This window comes from Bos grunniens, chromosome 15, assembly GCF_055505025.1.
Source record: "Bos grunniens cultivar Pamir isolate PY7600 chromosome 15, Bosgru_T2T1.0, whole genome shotgun sequence".
NCBI lineage: Eukaryota > Metazoa > Chordata > Mammalia > Artiodactyla > Bovidae > Bos > Bos grunniens.
In genome coordinates, this window is record NC_141179.1 from 14,402,901 (window position 1) to 14,424,599 (window position 21,699).

The window sequence follows — 21,699 nt, forward strand, 5'->3', positions numbered from 1 at the left end:
GTACTTAAGCGTTCTCAGAGGTCCCAGGAAATCCTAGTTAAAATGTGCAACAGTGTGAAAGTGTTTAGGGTCTTTTACGGCCCTTGCACAGACCTAAGCAGCTTCGGAAAGGTGTGTCTGTCAGAGTGTGTCAGGAATATTAGAAAAGTTGTTTGCACAAATGGTACAGGAAAGTTAAATATTTTGTCAACAATAGTCTAAAATGTTAATTGTTAGCTTAAGAAAGTCAAACAAGTTAAATCATTGCCAGAGTTCCCCAGTTATTTTTAACTGATAATAATCAAGTTTCCAATTGACAATTCAGAATTGGAGGGCTGTGCGTGGGATGGGGGCTGAGAATAGAAACACTTCATTGGCCAGATCTGCGAGTCTGTAGCTGTCCATGTGATGAATATCCTCCCTGGGACAGTGATAGGAGTGTTTACATTATTTATATATGCAGCCATCATTTCCTTAAGAACTGACCTATTTTTGTTCTGTTTTCCAGAACAAAATAATAAAGAGAGAGTTCTTATTTATCCAGGACCTTCCTATGACTTCTTTCCAGTAAATATAAGATCTCACAAAGGCAAAAGAGTTCAAGTGGAGAGAGAAGTTGGTACAATCCTTTATCAAAAATGGATGGAAAGCTTGTTTTGCCAGCAGAGTAATGCAATTATGTCACCAAGACATCTTGCTTGTTTAGGTCAATGTTTGTTTATAGAAGGCCTCTGTTTTCTTTGAAATAATATCATTGCTAGGTAATGTTTATCAAGTTTTTCTAAACCTTAAAGTTTGACGCTGTATGACTCCCCTATGCCGGTAAACCTTTTGTTAAGTTACAAGACAAACATGGGTTTTCAAATGAAGTAGCTTGAGTAGCTGTTTTTGTTTTCATTGTTGTTGTTGTGTGTGTTTGTGTTTAGCCCTGCTATTTAATCTCCAAAAGCTTATTAGGGAAATTTGGGGAAAAAAAAAATCCAGTTCTGCTATGCGTGGCAGCTAAACCATTCCAAGTGGACTCCACGACTTCCTTGTGCTTTAATTCTGTCTCTTTTATACATTCATAGGTAGGATCATGTTTAATGAAAGCAATTCTAAATTCTTTTTTCTGCATTTTCATGATGATTTCCCTTACACTTTAACAAGTTCTGTGGGAGAATGGGAAAATACAGCTAAATACCTAGTCCCTTCTTACTTACAGGCTAGTTGGCAAATCAACACCATGTTTACACAGTAACAGTGAAATGCTTAACTGGGTAGAATGGACCAAAACTGAAGAAGAAATTCAAAGAGAAAAGAATAAATATGTATTGGGCCCTAGAATATCCAGACACTGTTATTATGTGTTTATATAATGCTCAAAAAAAGAGAGAGGTGAGTAGGCAACATTAGACTAGTTTACAAATAAGGAAACTGAGGCTTAGAGATTTGATAAGTAGAAGAATTTCATGCACAGATTTTCTAGGTGAATCTTGTATGATCCCTACTTCACATCTTCTACCTGTGTGAGCTTGGGGAAATAATTTTCTTCTTTTGGGGTGTAAGTATCTTCATCTGTTGCTCAGTAGCAACCCAAATTGGATAGTTGTTATAATCTGTCTCAAGTATAAAATCTCATTTGGTTGGAACTATGGGCATCAATATAAGCAGACATGATCTTAACACAGCACTATTGTCTTTGGAGGTGCTCTGTTCAAGGATGGACAAGGATGTTTCTTTCCTTAAAAGTGGCCCTATGTGATATTGCTGTTTTGGATTTTTGTTGTAGTTTAGTCACTAAGTCATGTCCGACTCTTTGGAGCCCCATGGACTGCAGCCCGCCAGGCTCCTCTGTCCATGGGGTCCTCCAAGAAAGAATACGGGAGTGGCTTGCCATTACCTTCTCCAGGAGATCTTCCTGACCCAGTGATCGAACCCACATCTCTAGCCTACTTCTGCACTGGCAGGTGGATTGTTTACCACTGCACCACCTGGGAAATCTTCATCTGTAAAATAAAGCTAATATTCTTTAGCAAAACAGTTAATGTAGTGCCTGACACATAGTGGGTACTCAAAACAAGAGTGCTGTTAGTTGTCCAGCAGCAGAGAGAGTCAAACCCAGGTCAGGCAGTGCTGTAAGGAGAATGTAGGTTCCCAGCAGGCCTGGGAAGAGCAAGAGAGAAGATGGAAGTGAGCACCGGGGCCAGTGAGTGCAGATCTGGGTAAACCTTGGTTGTTTGGGGACAGAGAGTGGAGCCTGGCTGACCCTGTGGTTGGATGTGAGCAGTGAGGGGCCCATGCAAAGTCGATCCTCCCACCCCGGAGGGTCTCGAGCTCCAGCAAGAGTGTATCAGTGAAGTGAAAGTCACTCCGTTGCCTCCGACTCTTTGTGACCCCGTGGACTGTAGCTCACCAGGCGCCTCTGTCCATGGGATTCTCCAGGCAAGGATACTGGAGTGGGTAACCATTTCCTTCTCCAGGGGATCTTCCGGACTCAGGGATCAAACCCGAGTCCCCTGCATTGCAGGCAGATTCTTTACCATCTGAGCCACCAGGGAAGAGTGTATCAGAGGCCCTGGGAAATGGTCTGGCAAGGAAGGCTCAGAGGAGTCAGTGTCTCTGAAGCAATAACAATCCTTCATATACTTGAAGACAAGTATTACATTTCCCCTCCAGCAGCCTCTTCTCATCGCGCACTGCCTAAGTGTTCTCTATTACCTATCTTCAAGTCCCTTGAGCTGCTTAATGCCTTGCTATTTACACACTTCTCCCATTCACTGTGAGTTATATACAGTGTGACATGGCCTTTGGCATCGAAAGGAGATGGTTTTAAAAGCACAGTTGCTAGACGCAGAAGAGAAGCTACAAGAAGCAGAACCAGCTACACCTCTCTTGATAGGCTGGCTAGGCCTTCCAGCTCAAATCAGGATTGCCCCCGTGGGTTCTCTGGATGTGTAAACTGACCTTTCCAACAAATGAGTTTACTAACTTGGAAAAGGTCTTTTCATTAAAACAAACAAACAAAAAATCGTGCGCAGAAATTTATAAGAAGCTGTGAGTCCAGATGGTCTTTGAGATGCGCTGGCTTTCTTCCTTGCTTTTTAATTGCCGGTGTGTTACAGACATCTTACTTGCCCTGAGGTCGGTCGGTAGCAGTTTCCCCTATTTGGTCCATGTTCACAGAGCACAGGGATGGCTCCCGGTGGAGTGGATGGCCAAGGGGAAGAACTAGCAACTCCTTCCGGCCTTGACTGGAGGCAGGATGCTGAGATACCAAGCACAGCTCCTGTGGGCTCTCTCTCCACCGCTCAGCTCTGGCCCTTTCCTACGCATATCCAAGGGTTGGGTGGAAAGAATGAAAGCTGTTCTGTTTCCTTGGAGAGAGGATGTAGAGAGAGGTTTACACATTCTCAGTGAGGCTTGAATAAAGGTAGAGAGTAGGGTCAAAGGAATGGCTATAACAGTATTTGACATGCACTGTGGTCCCCGTGGGTCTTAATGGTTTTAGCAAAAGTCCTGAAATTTCTTATCACGATTGTGAACATGGGTGCTCTTTAGAGTTTGGGGAACTTATCCATTAATTCAATAAATAATTTATTCTATACAAAGACAATGAATATATCCACGATGAGCAATTTGATATAGCCTTTGTCTTTTTAGAATTTACAGTCTGAAATGGGTGGGGATGTTTTAACATCAGCTGACAGAGGCAAGATAAGCATAGCACTTAAGAATCTGGGGTGGGGGAGAGACGATCTAGTTTCAAATCACAGCTCCTCTCTCAGTGGCTCACCACTTCTTGGTTAATTAAACTCTCCAGTCTCAGTTTTCTCACCTGTAAAATGGAATGATAGTCCTAAAACTAACTACATAGGGTTGGTGAGTGAGGGAGGTAACTTCCTAGCACCTAGAGGAGGCTCAGTAACTTTTAACTGTTGTTCTTATTAACGTGAGAAGTGATATATGCAAGTCAGAGTCACGGTTTTCCCGCTCAGGATTCTACCTCCAAGAGGATGTCAGGGATATTTTGTGGAAGGATACGGCTTTTCTCTTTTTATTTATTTTAAATGGATAGTGAAGTATACCACATTATCCAGTTTCCTTAAGGAGTTTACTATGGAGATGCTGTCTGGGACGGGTTTACATTTCTCTGAAATGGGTTGACTAGTACCCTTCTTCAGAACAAGATCAATTAATATCTCTTCCACTCCTGGGACTCCAGGATGCCTCATCTAGAACTTGACTAGAGTCAGAGATTGACTCCTTGCCTCTTCAAGAATAAAGGCTCGGTTTCCATTCAGTTGCCCAGGGAGTATGGTGGGTGGGTTGTGTGAGTCAATGAGAAATTGGGACTATCTGTTGAGAATTTGGAATGATTAGAATGAAGAGTCCAAATTTACCAATTTAACTGAATTATTCATTCAGACTGATGAATAATTCTTAAGGGAATCTGGTCAGAGAGTCACAAAGAGGTAGCAGTTCCCTGCTGTGGAGATTTAAATGTGCGCTTTTGAGAGCCAGGTCCCTCTCTCGAGTTGCTAGGGAATCCGTCCTCTCACAGCAGCCGCACACAAACACGCAGCCCGAATCTGCCCTCTTCCCAACCCCGACCTGGAGCATGCTGAAAACGTCAAGCCTTGATGTGGTTCTTCGCCTGGAATCTCTTCTTTGCTCAGTACCTCCTCAAGTGTGACTTTCCATAAGAAATGCGAGGAGAATGTTGCCAAGGTTTCAAAGCAAGTTTCTGTGAGGATGATTCTTAATCAAAAGCACAGTGTTTCTGTGAAGTGACAGGATTAGAATGAGAATAGTCTTGTTCTCGGTGGATGATGTTTGAACAAGGACAGATTTGCTGGTTCTAACTCAGCACAGACTGTAGTTAAAACTTTTCTTTTAGTCTCTTTATTCCCCATCATTTAAACTCAGACCCTCCTCCTCCTCTTGAAGGATAATATTCTGTGGCAAGGTACAATCAAACTCGTGTTGGGTTCGTTGTGCTTGATATTTGTTTTTAACAGTGTTCTTGCTTCCTGAGTCATAGCCGGTTCCTATGTTAGTGTGGAATCATTAACATTGTCGTTTTAAAAGTTCTCTTTTGTCAGAAATGTGGTTGAGTTTTCCAGCACTCTAATAACTCTCACCCACATGAAGCCCAGCATCTTGAATTCCTCACTGCACAACAGGCTTCTTTTCAGGTAGCTCTGAAGAATTTGAACAGAAAGTTAATTACATGTCTTGTCTTTTTTTTTCCCCAGAAAATTTACTTAAGGCCAAAGTTTGCTTCAGCTGCTAATAACTTACCAGGGCTTTGTTGGATACATAGTATAATCTCTTAGAGTCATGGTAACCAGGGTGCAAAGAAGTGGCTTAATTGAATACAGTGTGTACTGTGCTGTGTCTTTGGAATGACGATTGCCGTACTTCAGTGTACACTGCTCATTTCTGGAGGTCTCTGGAGTCTAAATTATGTAAAAATAAAAACATCCTCTGGCCGAGCAGCTGAGAAGCTAATTTTTCATTGTTGTTCACCTCAGTAGGCCCATACTTGCTAAACCGGCTAAGGCTTGCACATGTGATTGCCACACTGCACCGTGTAATTTCAGACAGCAAAACCTGTGTGCTGGTGGTATTATCCTCTTTGGTTGTTTCACAGAGGTGATGAAAAAGAGCAAAGTACAGACACAAGGGTAAACGAGAAAGAGCAGCGGTCCTCCTGACAGAAACACCAGGCACAAGCGCGTGTTTAGGAGAGTTGCGCCCAAGTCCTGTAGCCATTGCACCGACAAGAGCTTCTTTTTCTCGCTTAGATTCTTTGCATGTGGGTCTTTTTGCAGGCTCAGTCCCCCAGAGAGAGATTCTGAGCTGTCTTTGTGCTAAATTAAACATCAGTGTTCTCCTTGGGAACCTGATCTTGCAAAGACTAGGCAACAATATCTTTCAGAGAACGCTCCCGGCTCCCTCAGGAAGAGACCAGCTCAAGAGCCTTCTTGCCTCCACTGTCGGCTTCGCTGCTGTGAGTGTGTGTTGTATGGGAAATGTTTTGTCTAACCTGGTCTAGACACGCTTAGAGCAAGGGCTTGTACTCTTATTCTTGGTATAATGCTGGAGGACCCATGCCGCCTTAGAATATAATAAATGGAGATGATCCGAACAGCACCCAGATCGTGGAAGATTTCAACCACCCATGGGAAGGACATTTCTTGGCTCACTACCAGCCCCCTCCCCCAATTCCTAACCTACAGCAATGAGACAGGCAGTACGTGGCAAAATAGAAGCCATCTCATTTCCAACCTTCTCTCATCTCCATCTTGCCCCTCCCCCAAGAGGGCTATTGATGTAAAAATAGACACTATTCTATCAACGTATACAGTCTATAAGCCCTTTAAGAGATAACGGATCAAACCCTTTTCTCACAAGTGAAAAAATTAAGACCCATTTAAAAGCAAATACTCCAGGTTCCAGTAGCAGTCGAGATAGAGCTAGAAATTTCTGACATCTATTCCCGCTTATAAAAAGTAGTCCCATTAATAAATCTATAAAAAGAACACTGAGGGGTAGTGTGGGATTTATATTCAAGGTTTGCAGTGCAGGAGACTCCAGTTCAATTCCTGGGTCCAGAAGATCTGCTGGAGAAGGGTTCAGATACCCACTCCAGTGTTCTTAGGTTTCCCTTGTGGCTCAGCTGGTAAAGAATCTGCCTGCAATGCAGGAGACCTGGGTTTGATTCCTGGGTTGGGAAGATCCCCTGGAAAGGGAAGGGCTACCCACTAAAGTATTCTGGCCTGGAGAATTCCATAGGCTCTGTAGTCCATGGGGTCGCAAAGAGTCAGACGCTACTGAACGACTTTCACTTCACTTTGGTAGTAGAAGGAACACAGAGTTCAGAGATTATGGTGAGTTGTTTTTTAAGTGATCCCATGATTCCTTCCGTGCCATATGCCCTTCGTAATGTGACTTTAACTCTCCTTCCATTGGGAAGTGGATGCTCTTTCTTCCCTTGAAACTTGAATAGCCTTGTGACTTGTTTTAACCAAAAGTATGTGACAGAAAATGGCATTGCGCTACTTCTGAGGATGGGCTTTAAGAAGTCCTTCTGGATTTAAAATTTGTTAAGGGTTAGTCTTAAGTGTTCTTACCATGGATAAACAAATAAGTAAATAAAAATAGAGGACAGGAGAAAACTTTGGGAAGTGATGGATATGTTTTTGACCTTGATGGTGATGATTGTTTTCTGGGTGTTTACTTATCCCCAGCTCATTGAGTTGTATATGTTAAATAGATACAGCTCTTTATTGTCAATCATACTTTAGTAAAATGGCAAACAAACCAACAGAAAAATAAAACAACCTGCTTGGGACACTGAGACCACTGTATCATGAAGCTGGGCGTGCCAGCTGGAGGATGAGCATCCACATGCTGAGAACCGAGGTGCCCCAGCCTCCCACCAGCACCCACTGCCAACACAGGAGTGAGGCCATCTTAGATCAGCCAATTCTCCAGCTCAGTGCAGCCAGGTGAGTGAATGGGCCCCCGAGGGGTCAGCAGAGGACCTGCCCAGACAGCTTAGAGGATCATGGGAAATATTGCGTAATTGCTTCAAGCCACTAAGTTTTGAGGGTGGTTTGCAACTTAGTAGCAGTTGACTGAAGCAGAACCAGAAAAGCTTAGCATGGAAGACAGTCTGGTCTCTTAGGTGTATTACCCCAGGACTGGTTACTTAACATCTTTGAAGACTCACTTTCTGCTTTTTGGGATAATAGAAATTATCTCCAAAGGTTGTGAGGATTGTATAATGATAATAATACATAAAAGAACCCACCATGTTGTCTGGCACGTGGTAGAGCTTAACAGACATTAGTTTCCTTGCTTCCTCCTTAGTCTCTTCACCCTGTATTATAATTCAGCTCCCCACCCTGCTATTTTACCATCTCACTTTCACTTCATGGACATCAGTGTTCTCATAGGCTCCACCAGCTCACTGCTCCTCTGCACAATTTATTTTTTCCCTTCCGGATGACGGCTTGGTGCTGTCGTTCCTCCTAAGTACCAAATTTCCAGCGATTCTTGTTACGCTTCACAGAATACATCTGCCTTTGGTTGTCTCCTCTTGAAACAGAAAAGGGTTAACCTCATAAAGACGTCACTCCCCTTGCACTCTTATGCTGCCCCTGGGAGAGTCAAGCAGCATAGCAGATATATATCGGCAATGTAATTGCCTTCGGTCTTCTAGGTCACAGAAGACTTTGCCAGTGAGTATGGCGCCTGGGGGAAAGTAAACATATTCTGTCTTGAAGAGCAGAGTGTCTAATGTCTCCCCTTGTTGTTGTTTTTGTATTTTTTTTTTTCTTGGTAACAAATTATTCTGAGTGCCTCATTTTTTCCCTCTTATGCATCACAATAAATGAACAAATAAATAAAGAGGGAGTGATACAGTAATACTATATTTTCCTTCTTATACTTATTAGTGATAATTGAGAGGACTGGCCTGGGAATTGAATGTTGAAGGTCCCCGTGCTCTGACTGATACCAGCTAGTAGCAACTTAGTCAAGCCCTTTTACATCCCTGGGTGCTAACTTTCCTTCCTGGAAAAACAATGAGGGGCACTTGGTAAGTGTCTTGGTCTGCCTCTGAGGACCCTTTTCAGTTGATACACTTTGAATACTTCCCTGATATTTTGCTTCTCTTTTTCAACCTTCAATTTCTCCTTAAATGTATCTGCTAGGAAGAACGGAGGGGCTCCCAGGTGGCTCAGTGGTAAAGAATCTGCCTGCCAAGCGCTGAGCGCCAAAGAATTGATGCTTTTGAACTGTGGAGTTGGTGATGAACAGGGAATCCTGGTGTGCTGCAGTCCATGGGGTCACAAAGAGTCGGACACAACTGAGAAACTGAACTGCCAAGCAGGAGATGCTGCTTTGATCCCTGGGTGGGGAAGAACCCCTGGGGCAGAAATGGCAATTCACTCCAATATTTTTGCCTGGGAAATCCCATGGACAGAGGAAACTGGCAGGCTATAGTCCATAGCACTGAAAAGAGTCGGACACAACTGAGTGACTGAGCATGAACAGGAGGAAGGGAAAGAAGAGGTGTCAAGGGTGAAAATGTTTTGGTTTTTAGAGGAAGTGTTCATGAGGAGGGTCTGAAGTTATCTTGGAAGCAAGGTCCAGCCAACTGTGGCAGAGGGCAAGGGTACAGCCGTGTTAACTGCTCAGCACCGTTCCTGGAAGTCATGAACATGTAACTCTACATTGTTGTTCAGCAGCTAAGTCCTGTCCGACTCTTTTCAATGTCATGGACTCCAGCACGCCAGGCTCCTCTGTCCTCTACTTTCTCCAGGTGTTTGCTCAGATTCATGTCCTTTGAATCAGTGATGCTATCTAACCATCTCATCTTCTGCTTTTGCCTCCAGTTTTTTCCAGCATCAGGGTCTTTTCCAGTGAGTCAGCTCTTCACATCAGGTGGCCAAAGTATTGGAGCTTCAACTGCAGCATCAGTCCTTCCAATGAATATTCAGGTTGATTTCCTTTAGGATTGAGTGATTTGATCTCCTTGCTGTCCAAAGGACTATATATCACACTATGAAAGTGAAAGTGAAAGTGAAATTCGCTCAGTCGTGTCTGACTCTTTGCGACCCCTTGGACTATACAGTCCATGGAATTCTCCAGGCCAGAATGCCAGAGTGGGTAGCCTTTCCCTTCTCCAGGGGATCTTCCCAACCCAGGGATCAAACCCAGGTCTCCCACATTGCAGGTAGATTCTTTACCAGCTAAGCCATAAAGGAAGCTCAAGAATACTGGAATGGGTAGCCTATCCCTTCTCCAGTGGATCTTCCCAACCCAGGAATCGAACTGGGGTCTCCTGCATTGCAGGAGGATTCTTTACTAACTGAGCATTTGATCTCCTTGCTGTCCAAAGGGCTCAAAAGTCTACTGTATGTCACTCTATATCTGACCCTATTTAATGGGATTTAGGATTCCAGTATGAGCAACACAGTTGTAGGACTAGAGTTTGCTTTATTAAATTGACTTTCTGAAAAGAAACATATTCTTGTAGAGCCTTCCTTCCTCAAAAATTAAGTAATCTTTTTTCTGTATGCGTCAGTCTCTCCATCTGTTTGTCTCTCTTTCATATACACAACAATTGAAAAATGCGGATTAATGGATGGGATTTTATATGTCACCACTTCATTTTTAAAACATGTTTCTGCTTTAAATGGGAACTACAAAAGAGAGTCACTGGGAAATTGACCTGGAGGAGGGGAATTTAATCCATTGCCTCCTTTTTTTTTTTCCCCCCATATCACTAAAACCCTAAACAGAGAGTGTAATCATCTATTTTGCAAGGGCAGCCCTAAGCCCTTAAAACTCAGATCTGTTTAAGGATTTAATAGAACTGGAAAAAGAAATACACAGAATCTGCTCCAAACCAAGAAAGGAAAGTTTACCCAACCAAATATTCAATCTTGAGAATTTCTTTAATAGTACCCTTTTCTTCCCTCTCTCTTGATTTAGTTAGAGCACAGCTCTACAAATTGAATCTTTACAACTCCTAGAATCTTGCGGGCCTGTGGATCACATCTTTGGCTCCCGGTGAGTCCAGTGCATTTTCTTTCACAAAGCAAGATGGGCATTAGTTGTGGTTGTTGTTTACTTTGTTTCAAATGGTTGACACACTCGGCTTCTCTATTAGAGTAGAGCCAGAAACATGGTGATCTTTTTCCTGTGCATGCCTGCTAAGTCGCTTCAGTTGTGTCTGACTCTGTGCAACCCTGTGGACTGTAGCCCACCAGGCTCCTCTGTCCATGGGATTCTCCAGGCAAGAATACTGGAGTGGGTTGCCATGCCCTCCTCCAGGGGATCTTCCTGACCCAGGATTGAACCCAAATCTCTTTAATCTCCTGGATTCGCAGGAGGGTTCTTTACCATTAGCACCACCTGGGATGCTGATATTTTTCCTAGGAACTTCTAAATTCCTTAGCTTTACTTCTAAGATTTTTTTTTAAGTTGAAAATGCTTCATATTATGTTTTGCAACGTAGCTTTTCTTTTTAAAAATTCTAAGATAAAGGAAGTTGTGTTCCTTTTTTTACCCAGTAGATTGGGTATTACTTTTGCGTAGAAAATGTGCCCCAAATTCTTATTACACACACACACCCTTTGTTTATCATGGTTACTTTTCATCTATATAATATAGTATTATTAGTATGTAGAGACACAAGTTGATTGTATGGGTGACTTTACAGAGAAAATAGAAGTGAGGAAATGTATGAAAGAGTATAGGGAAAATTCTTTTGAAAGAAAATTGCTCCAGAAGACATGAGTATGCCAAATGGCAGAGAGTAGGAGAGAGAATATTATATCCCAGTGGTAAGTATGGAGTGACAGATCTCCATTTGGTCCAAATTTCACTGCTAACTAACAGCATGACCTTGGGACCAGTCCTCTTTTGTTTCTTAGTATCCCCGTCTGCAACACCAAAGATTTGCATTCATCAGCGCTTTGCTTGGTTGGATTATTCTTGAAATACACTTTTTGGCCTATGTACCACCTTCTTGGAGAGACCTCCCTGGCTGCTCTAACTCATGTAGACATACAGCATTGATCTCTTCTCACTCGACTTCCCCTATCCCCTTCATAGAGGTTTTGTTGTCTTCATAACTTTTATCACTGTCTGAGTTCATGTTGATTCCTTATTTATCGTGCACCTCCTGTCTTTCTCCATGGGGTATAAGCTGTATGAGACCAGGGATCTTGTCTTGTTCACCCCATGTATTCCCAGCCCTGAGCAGTTCCTGGAATGTTTTGGATTCACAGTAAATATTCGTTGTGTGAAGACTAGGATTAGTGACTTTTAAACTAGAAATGTCTTAAGAATCCTTCAGGGATATGTGATGGGCCTCCAGAGTCTCCACTTCCTGTTTAATTACGGGTATATTATATATCTGTGTATATATTATTTGTATAATATGTATAGTATGTATGTACATATACAAAGTTATGTGGGGGCTTCCCAGGTGACTCAATGGTAAAGAATCTCCCTGCCAATCAGGAGGTGTGGGTTTGATCTCTGGGTCGGTAAGATCCCCTGGAGAAGGAAATGGCAGCCCACTCCAGTATTCTTGCTTGGGAAATCCTATGGACAGAGGAGCCTGGTGGGCTACCGGCCATGGGCTCGCAAAAGAGTCAGACATGATTTAGCGACTAAACAACAACGTATGTAATTATATATGCGACCCCATGGACTGTAGCCTACCAGGCTTCTCCGTCCATGGGATTCTCCAGGCAAGAATACTGGAGTGGGTTACCCTTTCCTTCTCCAGGGGATCTTCCCAACCCAGGGATTGAACATGGGTCTCCCACATTGGAGGCAGACGCTTTAGCCTCTGAGCCACCAGGGAAGCCCATATAATATATACACATATGTAAATAATATAGACATATGAGTAAAAACTTAGTAATATATATATATAAAGCATATATAACATATATATAAACACTAAGGCACATGTGTATATCTATATTAAATATAATATATATAAACATCTTTATGTCTTTATATATATATGTGTGTGTATATATATAAAGTCAGGCATATATTTATATGCCTTAATGTGATTAAAAACATGGCTCCAGTGACACAGTTATTTGAAGGATAAAGGGACATGATGATCTAGATTGTTCCCAGATTGTAATTTTGTAGCCCACTATCTCATGAGTAGAAAATATTGATGCAAAGGAAAGGATTATGGAATAGAAGTGACACGTATTGAGCACCTACTGTATACTGGGTCCTGTGTCAGGCCCTTGGACCACACAGAAGAGACAGAGTTCCTGTTGGATGGAGTTTATATTTTAATGGGAAAGGGTGTAGGGACAGAGAGGAAGCAAAGGAATGATCCGTTTAACTAGTAATACAATAATGCACAGCTTATTGGTCCTTAAGTGGCTGACTGGAGATGGATCTGTGTTGATTAAAAGGAAGCAAGCACTCTGGGAGGTGGAAAGTGATGACCCTAAACGGTTACCCTCAGAGCTGGGAGATGAGCTCTTTGGCTGGTGCCTGCTCTGAGCCAGGACAGCTGCCCGCACAGGGGTCCTGCCGGTCCAGGCTGGGTGCTGCTTTGGCCAGGCTGTGCAAGATGCCGGTTCTGATGCCACTAGTGAGGGAAGCCGTGTCAGCCACCTTCTGTTCCCTAAAGCAGTTGTGATCATTTTGTTGGCTGTCACTGAAATTTGAGAATTAAGGAGAAATGACTGAAAGGCTCCTTTGGAGGAAAAGAAGAATATTATCTGTCTTTAGCTATAGAAACAGAAAAGCGACGATCAGGAAGTTAGCACCGGGACCGAAAGGAGATGGAAGCACAGCAGGATGTCAGACAGCAGGCAGAAGCGGGGCCTGGCATTTGCAACAGTCACCGTTGTGTTTCCCTACATGTGCACAAGCCATGCAGTTCTCACAGAAACCCTGTTTTGCGAATACCGTGAGTGTAGCTTTTTTATTCTAATTATGGGAAACAAAGTCAGAGCAGCTGAGGAATGCTAATAATATCTTACTTTTGAATAGCAAATCTGCAGTTTGTCACATGTGTATACACAAGCTATCTCTGTTTATCCCCTGGGGTATTATTATACCCATTTTAGAGACAGCTAAGTGGCTCCCTGGCCTGTGCTAACTCCGCTAGTGACCAGAGCCGTCCTGACCCCTGGGTTCTGCAGGGCACCCAGCTGGCAGAGTGCAGTAGCTGGGCCCCAAATGCACCACTGAATTTGCATCTACGATGAGGACATTGAGTGTCTTAAGCTCCCAGAAGCACACCCACACATATTTTCGAAGCAATGACTCGCCTAGAAAGAATGGCAGTCATGAATGGCATGAGGATGTCAGACACCCTGGGCACATCCAATCTAGAATAAGAGAAACTGGAAAAAGAGAGTCTTGCTTTGTTTTATTTTTTAATTCATTAATTTGTCAGAATACAAGTTGAAGTGAGAAAACTTTTAATTCATGAAAGCCTAGATTTTATTTCTTATGAGTCTGGTAAGTCAACCCGCAGGTCTGGGGAAAAAGAACTCCAAGGTTGCTATGAAGAGAAACTTGATCTTGAATCAAAGAAGCAGATTCATGTCTAAAACCAAGATTGGTCTAAATTTTTCTCCTTGCTGTTGCTTATTTTGGATTCAGATCTTTGACGGAGCTTAAAGGAAAGACCAGCAGCTCTCTGCTGAAAAGTGATTTTGAGTGTACTCAGATCCAGGTTGAAGGTGTTTTCCAGGCTGATGGGTGTCTTCTTAGTACCTGGAGAAAATATAGGTGTTCATAATTGTTAGAATTTTTGTTTCAAGATGGCAAAGTGCCTAATTTTCTATGTAGTTCCACTATTACAGTAGTGTCAAACCTCTTGTAAACAAGCATTTGGTAAATGTTTGTTGAACTAAACTGTGGTGAGCATGCATTATTGAAGGGACCCAATCCTTTATATTTCTGTGATTAAATGTACAGTGCACCAACTGTGAAACATTGGTCTTTAAGATATTCTTTTGGTTCAACATTTTAAAATTACACTTACTAAGTGTTTAACATGTCAGGCACTCTTCTAAGTGTTTTTTTGAGTAATAACTCATGTTTCCTCATAATCCATGATGAAGTAGATAGGTATGACCTTATCTAGATTGGACAGATGAGGAAGTTGAGGCATAAGATGGAGATATTGGCCAGGTCATTCAGTCATGCATGTGGAGTCCGGGTATGAACAGAGTGAATGAAGCCACCGCCCATGTATATAGTCATGGTAAATGACTACATCTAGGAGAAGGTAATTATACAATGTCAGACTCCAGCTCACACATGACCCAGGCTTGAGTTTGGAAGCCACGTTCAATGAGACATTTGAAAGTCAATAATGATTAGGATCATCGTCTGAAGTGCAGATAGAATTCAGAATGAATGCCTACGGGCCACAGGTTATTCTTTGAGACAGTTGCCATTTTCCCATTTTTTTAAAGATAGAAAGTGCTTGAATATATAGGATCTGTGAGTAACAAATATGTTTCAACTTGCATGCCAGGGGAGATTGATAGTAGTTACCCAGAGGACTGCCTAAAGGATTCTAAGGCAATATTCAAACTGGGTGGGAAAGAGGGCCATGGTGGTTCATTACTGATATCCTTAAAATTAAGGAATCCAAACCTGGAGGATCTGGAATATAGATTGCTGGTGAAATGTTGACTTTTCCCATGGAAAATGTATCAAGAACTGATTACACTGTGAGTGGGCCCTTTATAGAAGAAATTTAGGTTTACATAAGTTCATTGGAACTTAAAAGCCTCTTGATGAAAGTGAAAGAGGAGAGTGAAAAAGTTGGCTTAAAGCTCAACATTCAGAAAACTAAGATCATGGCATCTGGTCCCATCACTTCATGGGAAATAGATGGGGAAACAGTGGAAATAGTGTCAGACTTTATTTTTTTGGGCTCCAAAATCACTGCAGATGGTGACTGCAGCCATGAAATTAAAAGACACTTACTCCTTGGAAGGAAAGTTATGACCAACCTAGATAGCATATTGAAAAGTAGAGACATTACTTTGCCAACACAGGTCTGTCTAGTCAAGGCTATGGTTTATCCAGTGGTCATGTATGGCTGTGAGAGTTGGACTGTGAAGAAAGCTGAGCGCTGAAGAATTGATGCTTTTGAACTGTGGTATTGGAGAAGACTCTTGAGAGTCCCTTGGACTGCAAGGAGATCCAACCAGTCCATCCTAAAGGAGATCACTCCTGGGTGTTCATTGGAAGGACTGATGCTGAAGCTGAAACTCCAGTAGTTTGGCCACCTGATGCAAAGAGTTGACTCATTGGAAAAGACCCTGATGCTGGGAGGGATTGGGGGCAGGAGGAGAAGGGGACGACAGAGGGTGAGATGGCTCGATGGCATCACCGACTCAATGGACATGAATTTGAGTGAACTCCGGGAGTTGGTGATGGACAGGGAGGCCTGGAGTGCTGCGATTCATGGGGTCGCAAAGTCGGACACGACTGAGCGACTGAACTGACTGAAGTTCATTGGTGGTGTCTTAAGACAAGTAAGTCCCATGAAGACATTATAACATCTGCTTTCTCTCTCTTGAGAGCTCAGATAAGGTCACTGACGCTTTCTTCAGGATTTTGTAAGGTGCAGTGCAAACTCAGTTGCACTTCCTCCCTGACTTGCAATAAGATTACCACGCCCCCAACCCCTTTTGACATGGAAATTCGGGAGATGCCATTACTCATGATCAATATTCTGAAGGAAATCCATTTTTGGTAGAAGCAGAGACAGAAACAATGTAGAAATGGGCAAATCATGCCCTAAGCGTAAGTGAGGTCACTGGAACTTTCTTTAGGGAATCAAATCCTGCTATAATTGCTTTTAAAACATTTTTAGCAAATTTGTATTGAGCAATTGTATTCAGCCCACAGTAGGCACCAGGAATGGAGTGGTTCTGTGTCTCTTGGAAAGTATTTGCATATTATCAAGAATCTGCTTTCACCCTGGAACAGCAGTCCCCAACCTTTTTGGCACCAGGGACTAGTTTTGTGGAAGACAGTTTTTCCACGCACCCGAGAAGTGGGGAGAGGAGATGGTTCAGGAGGTAGTGTGAGTGATGGGAAGTGATGGGAAACTGCAGATGAAGCTTTGCTTGCTTGCGCCCTGCTCACCTCCTGCTGTGCAGCCCAGTCCCTAATAGGTTGCAGCCTTGTGGACAGGGGAGGTGAGCTGGGGTTGGAGATTCCTGCCCTAGATGATAAGGGATGTAGCATCTTGAGTTCTGGCACTCCCTGAATTGAATGCAGAATTTTGTGTGATGGCGTACACACATTTTCCATGCGAACCTGGTCCATAGCTTTGTCAGATTCTCCAAAAATTCCAAGGGTTAAAGAACCTGGAGCTGAGGCTTGTGGTTTTGGGAAGAAGAGTCTAGGGAAACTAGGGTGGTATGATTCTTCAGTCTGCACAGGGCAGCCAGTTCTCAGAGATTTGGATGTTTCATTTCTTTTGCATATTGTTCATTCTGGCTTCAGTAATCTGAATAACAAGCAAGGTTTCTTCATGCCTAACGTAGTTCCTTTAACTTGGACTTTTGTTATCTATTTTGTTATCTATCCAAACATTTTCTTCTTTCCAAAAGGCAAGCAATCCTCAGGTAGTGGCTGGACTCTCCATTCTGTTTTGCTGTGTTGTTATGAGCCCCAACCTGCAATGTTTTCCTTTGTTTTTAAGTGACTGCCCACCATTTTGAGCCTTCCTTCCCTCCCACCTTGACCTCTTAACTCCAAATTTATGTCTCAGTGTCATCATGGGGAACTTTGCGATGGAAAGGGAAAAGCTGAATTGGAGCTTCGTCTTGGGGATTTTTCATAGTAACACTGACTCTTTATTATTAGCTGTGCACTCCAGGCTGCTGGAGTTCATATTTTGGCAGTAGACCATCAAACACCCTATTTTTAAGAGCCTTTAACTTAGTTGTAAACATGTGCTGTGACTGGGAACTCGCTTTCTTTACTCATATTTACCAAAAGTGGTTTAACTGTTGAAAAGTTGTTATAAAAAAAAAAAAAAAAAGCTCAGACTTTGGAACTGTTTTTCCACTCGTCTAACTCAAAACTCTGTGCAATCTAAAAAAAGAAAATTTGGCATTTAGTTGCTTAATTTGATGGTCCAGTCATATTGGTAATTTGAGGGGAGGAAGGAATGGAACTGCTGGGTCATTTTACTTTGACATATGCCCATCAGACTTGCATGGAGGGAATAATGGTTGCTATACTTGTTTACATGGTTCACCAGAACGGCTCAAAGAAAAGCAGTCCAGTACACAGAGTAAATTGCTTATGTCCTTACAATCTTCTATATTTAGAATAAAAGCTTTCTATGGACATATTTCCTGCACACTCTTAATTCTGCAGACTATACTGGTCCCATTAAGAGAATATAAATAATACCCCAAACTCGTCAGCGTGCACCTATATACATGGATCATTGATGCCTGGGGGCCTTAAAGTCGTATTGAGAAATTTGGTGAAGGAATCACAAATATGTTTATTTCTTTTATCTCTGGGAGGAATTTCAGCAAGTATAACAAAACACATTTTAGTCTTTTGAAGAGAATGTGACTTATAGCCCTAAAGCTTAAGGAATTCAAATGTTCAAAAGGAGGGGTTCAACTTTGACATCTTCCACTTATGATTTAAGATTCTAAAAGTAACGTTAGGCAAATTCTTGTGCTCCATCATAAGAGAAATACCAGCTTTCCTTGAGAGTTGAGCCTTTCTAGAAATCATTTGCAACAAAAGAAAGCAACTGTGTTTCTAAGGTTGGCTGCATTTAGGAGGCGGAGAGAATAAACACACACAGGAGTGTTTGTGTTTCAGGGGTCATGAGCCCAGTGGGCAGCCATATGCCATGGGAGATGTCTGGCTTGGTAATCTGGCCAGTTGAGGAGGGCATCTTTTCTGTGCAGATCCTGCCGGAAGGCATCTTTCCTCAGTGTTATTCTCACCCCTCAGGCTGCCTCTGGCTGTTGCGTCCTCCCCACATCCCACACAGGTGAGCACCTACCCCTGCAGCACGTGCATTCCACGATGTCTGAGGACACTGGCCTCCTTGGTCCTTGTCCCATGGTGTGTCGTCTCACTGCCACTCTTCCTGCTCCGACTTTTAAGTCACTCACCTTTTCTTGTGTTTTCAAAGACAAGAACCTTCTGGTCCTGGTGGACATTCCTTCGGTTAAACATGCGCATGACCCTCACAAGCTCTTCTTGTCTCCCTCTTCTTAAAGTGATTAACAAGTGGAAGACGCTCATGTATGTAAATCCAGAAATTCACAGGAGCATGTCTCCATGCCAGAAGAACGTGAACAGAGCGAGAGGAGAGGAAGACAGACGGCCCCACAGTGGCCTTGTGCCCGCTGCTCAGGGACAGGCCATGCCATTCTGCTAGGGGCATCTCCAGAGTCAATGAAATGGACTTCCTTCTCTCTTTTTTTAATGTAGACTGTCTTAGACTCACTCAGACAGCAAAGCATCTACCTGCAGTGCAGGAGAGCCAAATTCCACCCCTGGGTCGGGAAGATCCCCTGGAGGAGGGCATGGCAACCCACTCCAGTATTCTTGCCTGGAGAATCTCATGGACAGAGGAGCTCCTGGCGGGCTACAGTCCACGGGGTTGCAAAGAGTCAGACACAACCGAGTGACCTGCACTTCACTTTGATGTGGACCATTTTTAGTCTTTGTGGAATTTGTTACAATATTGTTTCTGTTTTATGTTCGTTTGTCTTACTTGGTTTTCCAGCCGTGAGGCACATGGGATCTTAGTTCCCTGACCAAGGATCGAACCCGCACCTCTGCATTAGAATGTGAAGTCTTAACCACTGAGCCGCCAGGGAAGTCCCTGAGCTTCCGTCTAGAGTTGCCATGAACCTGAGTATACCAGAGAGTTAGGGAATGAGCTAAAAATTGTGTTCTTTAGGCAACTGACCAGAGTTGCTTTAGGGCTGCAGTGATGCTGTAAGTGGTACGTTTCATAATGACCCTTTTCCACTAGACTCCTGGTGCGTCATCAGACCTTTGATTGTACTTCGTTATTAGGTCTCCATCTCTTATCTCCTTGAACTACCCTGGAGGGTTCTCTGTAGCTTCTGCAGCATGATCTGATGGTTTTCACTAAGTAGTTTTGCATAATCTTTTGAGCACACTATCACTTTAGGTAATTTACCGAATTCAGAAAAATCACAACCAATTCTCTCTCAGGACAAGTCTTCTCTGTATGAGCTGTGATATGTTCATTGAGTTTGTGGTACTTATTACAACCTGAAAGGGATCTAATCATTTTGTTTAACGGGTTGTACTTCCTCCACTATTGAATGTGAGTTTATAAAAACTTAGAATTAAAATTAATTTAATATCAGCAGGAAAATTTTTCCTAAAGATCAGTAAGAATATCTCTTCCCTCCCATGGGAGAGGAGGGTACTTGCCCCTGATCTGAAACTCTTTCAGAATAAACAGAACCATAAGACCACATCTGTGCCCTCCTGTAGCTACAAATGTATGCACATTAATGTTCAGTGAGTAGCAAAGAAAAAGTGGCCTTCACGAATAAGAAGAACACGTATTTATGTTTTTAAAACTTTCGGGTGGGAGAAGAATTTGCAGAATTAAATTCTTAGAATTCTCTATAAAAAATTTTTAGCATGGATTTTTGTTCAAAAGTTGGATTTCTTGTTAATGAATAAAAAGATGAGTTGCTTGAATCAGTTATCTATTGATGCATAACAAATTACCCCAAAACTTAGCTGCTGAAAGGAGTAAACACTTCCTGTCTCATGTAGTTTTAAGGGTCAGGCTTGGGGATTGCTAGTTCAAGGTGTCTCTTGAGGTTGTAGTCACCTTGAGGATTGACTGAAGATGGGGAATCTACTTCTAAATTCACTCACATATTGGGATTGACAGGTAACACAGTTAAGTTTAAAATGGCTAACCAGCAGTGGCCTGCTGTACAGCACAGGAAACTCTGCTCAGTGCTATGCGGTAGCCTGGCTGGGAGGGGAGTTTGGGGGAGAATGGATACATGTATATGTATGGCTGAGTCCCTTTGCTGTCCTCCTGAAACTATTACAAGCATTGTTAATCGGCTGTACTCTAATGTAGAATAAAAAGTTAAAAAAAAAAAAATAAATTCACTCACGTGGTGGTTGGCAGGACCCAGTTCCTTGCTGGCTCTTGGTGCCTTGCCTCCTTGACCTCTCCATAGGCTGCATGTGCGTTCTCAGGTCACAGCAGCTCACTTCCCGTAGACAGAGTGGGCCAAGAGGGAGAAAACCAGCTTGGGGATCACCGTTTTTTACAACCTAATCTCAAAAGGGACAGACATTTGCTTGCACCGTATTCTGTTGGCCACATGGACCCACCCTGGTACAGGGTGGGAGGAGAGAGCATGAGACAGGAGCACCAGGAATAGGTGTTGTAGGGAACCATCTGGGAGGCTAGTTAATATCTTAAATGAGTAAACACTGGCCCATAAGCCAGGTTGCCATGTCCCCTACTATGATGTTAAGGAAGATTATACTACTGACTGTTCTAAAACTAGAGCTTTCATTCATTTCACTTGTGTTTATTGAGAGCCAGCTATGGGCACTTGGGATACATGAGGGAATAAAACAAAGGTCCTCACCCTCATGAATCTTAACACTCATGTTTTATATTCTGCTTTGCATGCAGCAGATTCCATGGATCTGTGGGTCCTGGTGATTACAGTTAGTACCTGGACTTCACACCATTGTTGCAGGAGGGCTTGCATTTGACCAGCTTCAACTGGAACAGGGGTAACTATTTTATCAGCCAGAATAAAGGTAGACTTCTTGAAATATGTCATAACAATATAATCTCTCTAGTGATTGCATTCTTTTATTAACTCGATGTCTCAAATGATGACTTCTTTGTCTTTGATCACTAAGTGAGGAAGTAGAGTACATTACTTAAGAATTAAGGGAAGTAGCATGCATTACATAAGAATAAAGGTTTGAGGGTCATACCCTCCCAGATTTGAGTCACACTCTTCTACTTTCTTACTGTTCTCCCTTGGGTGTGTTGTTTAACTCATCTGACTCTCAGTTTTGTCGTCTATAAAATGGTGCGAACAATGTCATCCTTCTTGGAGCTGTAAGCCATAAATGACTGAAAGCACTCATCTGAAGATTTGTTACATAGATATC

General features: G+C 42.7%; 1 protein-coding gene and 1 long non-coding RNA gene across 3 annotated transcripts in view; both read left to right on the forward strand.

Moving 5' to 3' along the window:
* MAML2 (mastermind like transcriptional coactivator 2) overlaps window positions 1-21,699 on the forward strand; it is a 402,210-nt gene that overhangs the window by 6,286 nt on the left and 374,225 nt on the right. The gene's annotated exons all lie outside the window — the stretch shown is intronic.
* On the forward strand, window positions 9,368-10,548 carry LOC147357337 (uncharacterized). The gene is made up of 2 exons (XR_015141774.1): window positions 9,368-9,473; window positions 10,471-10,548. It is a non-coding gene; the product is annotated as an uncharacterized LOC147357337 (long non-coding RNA).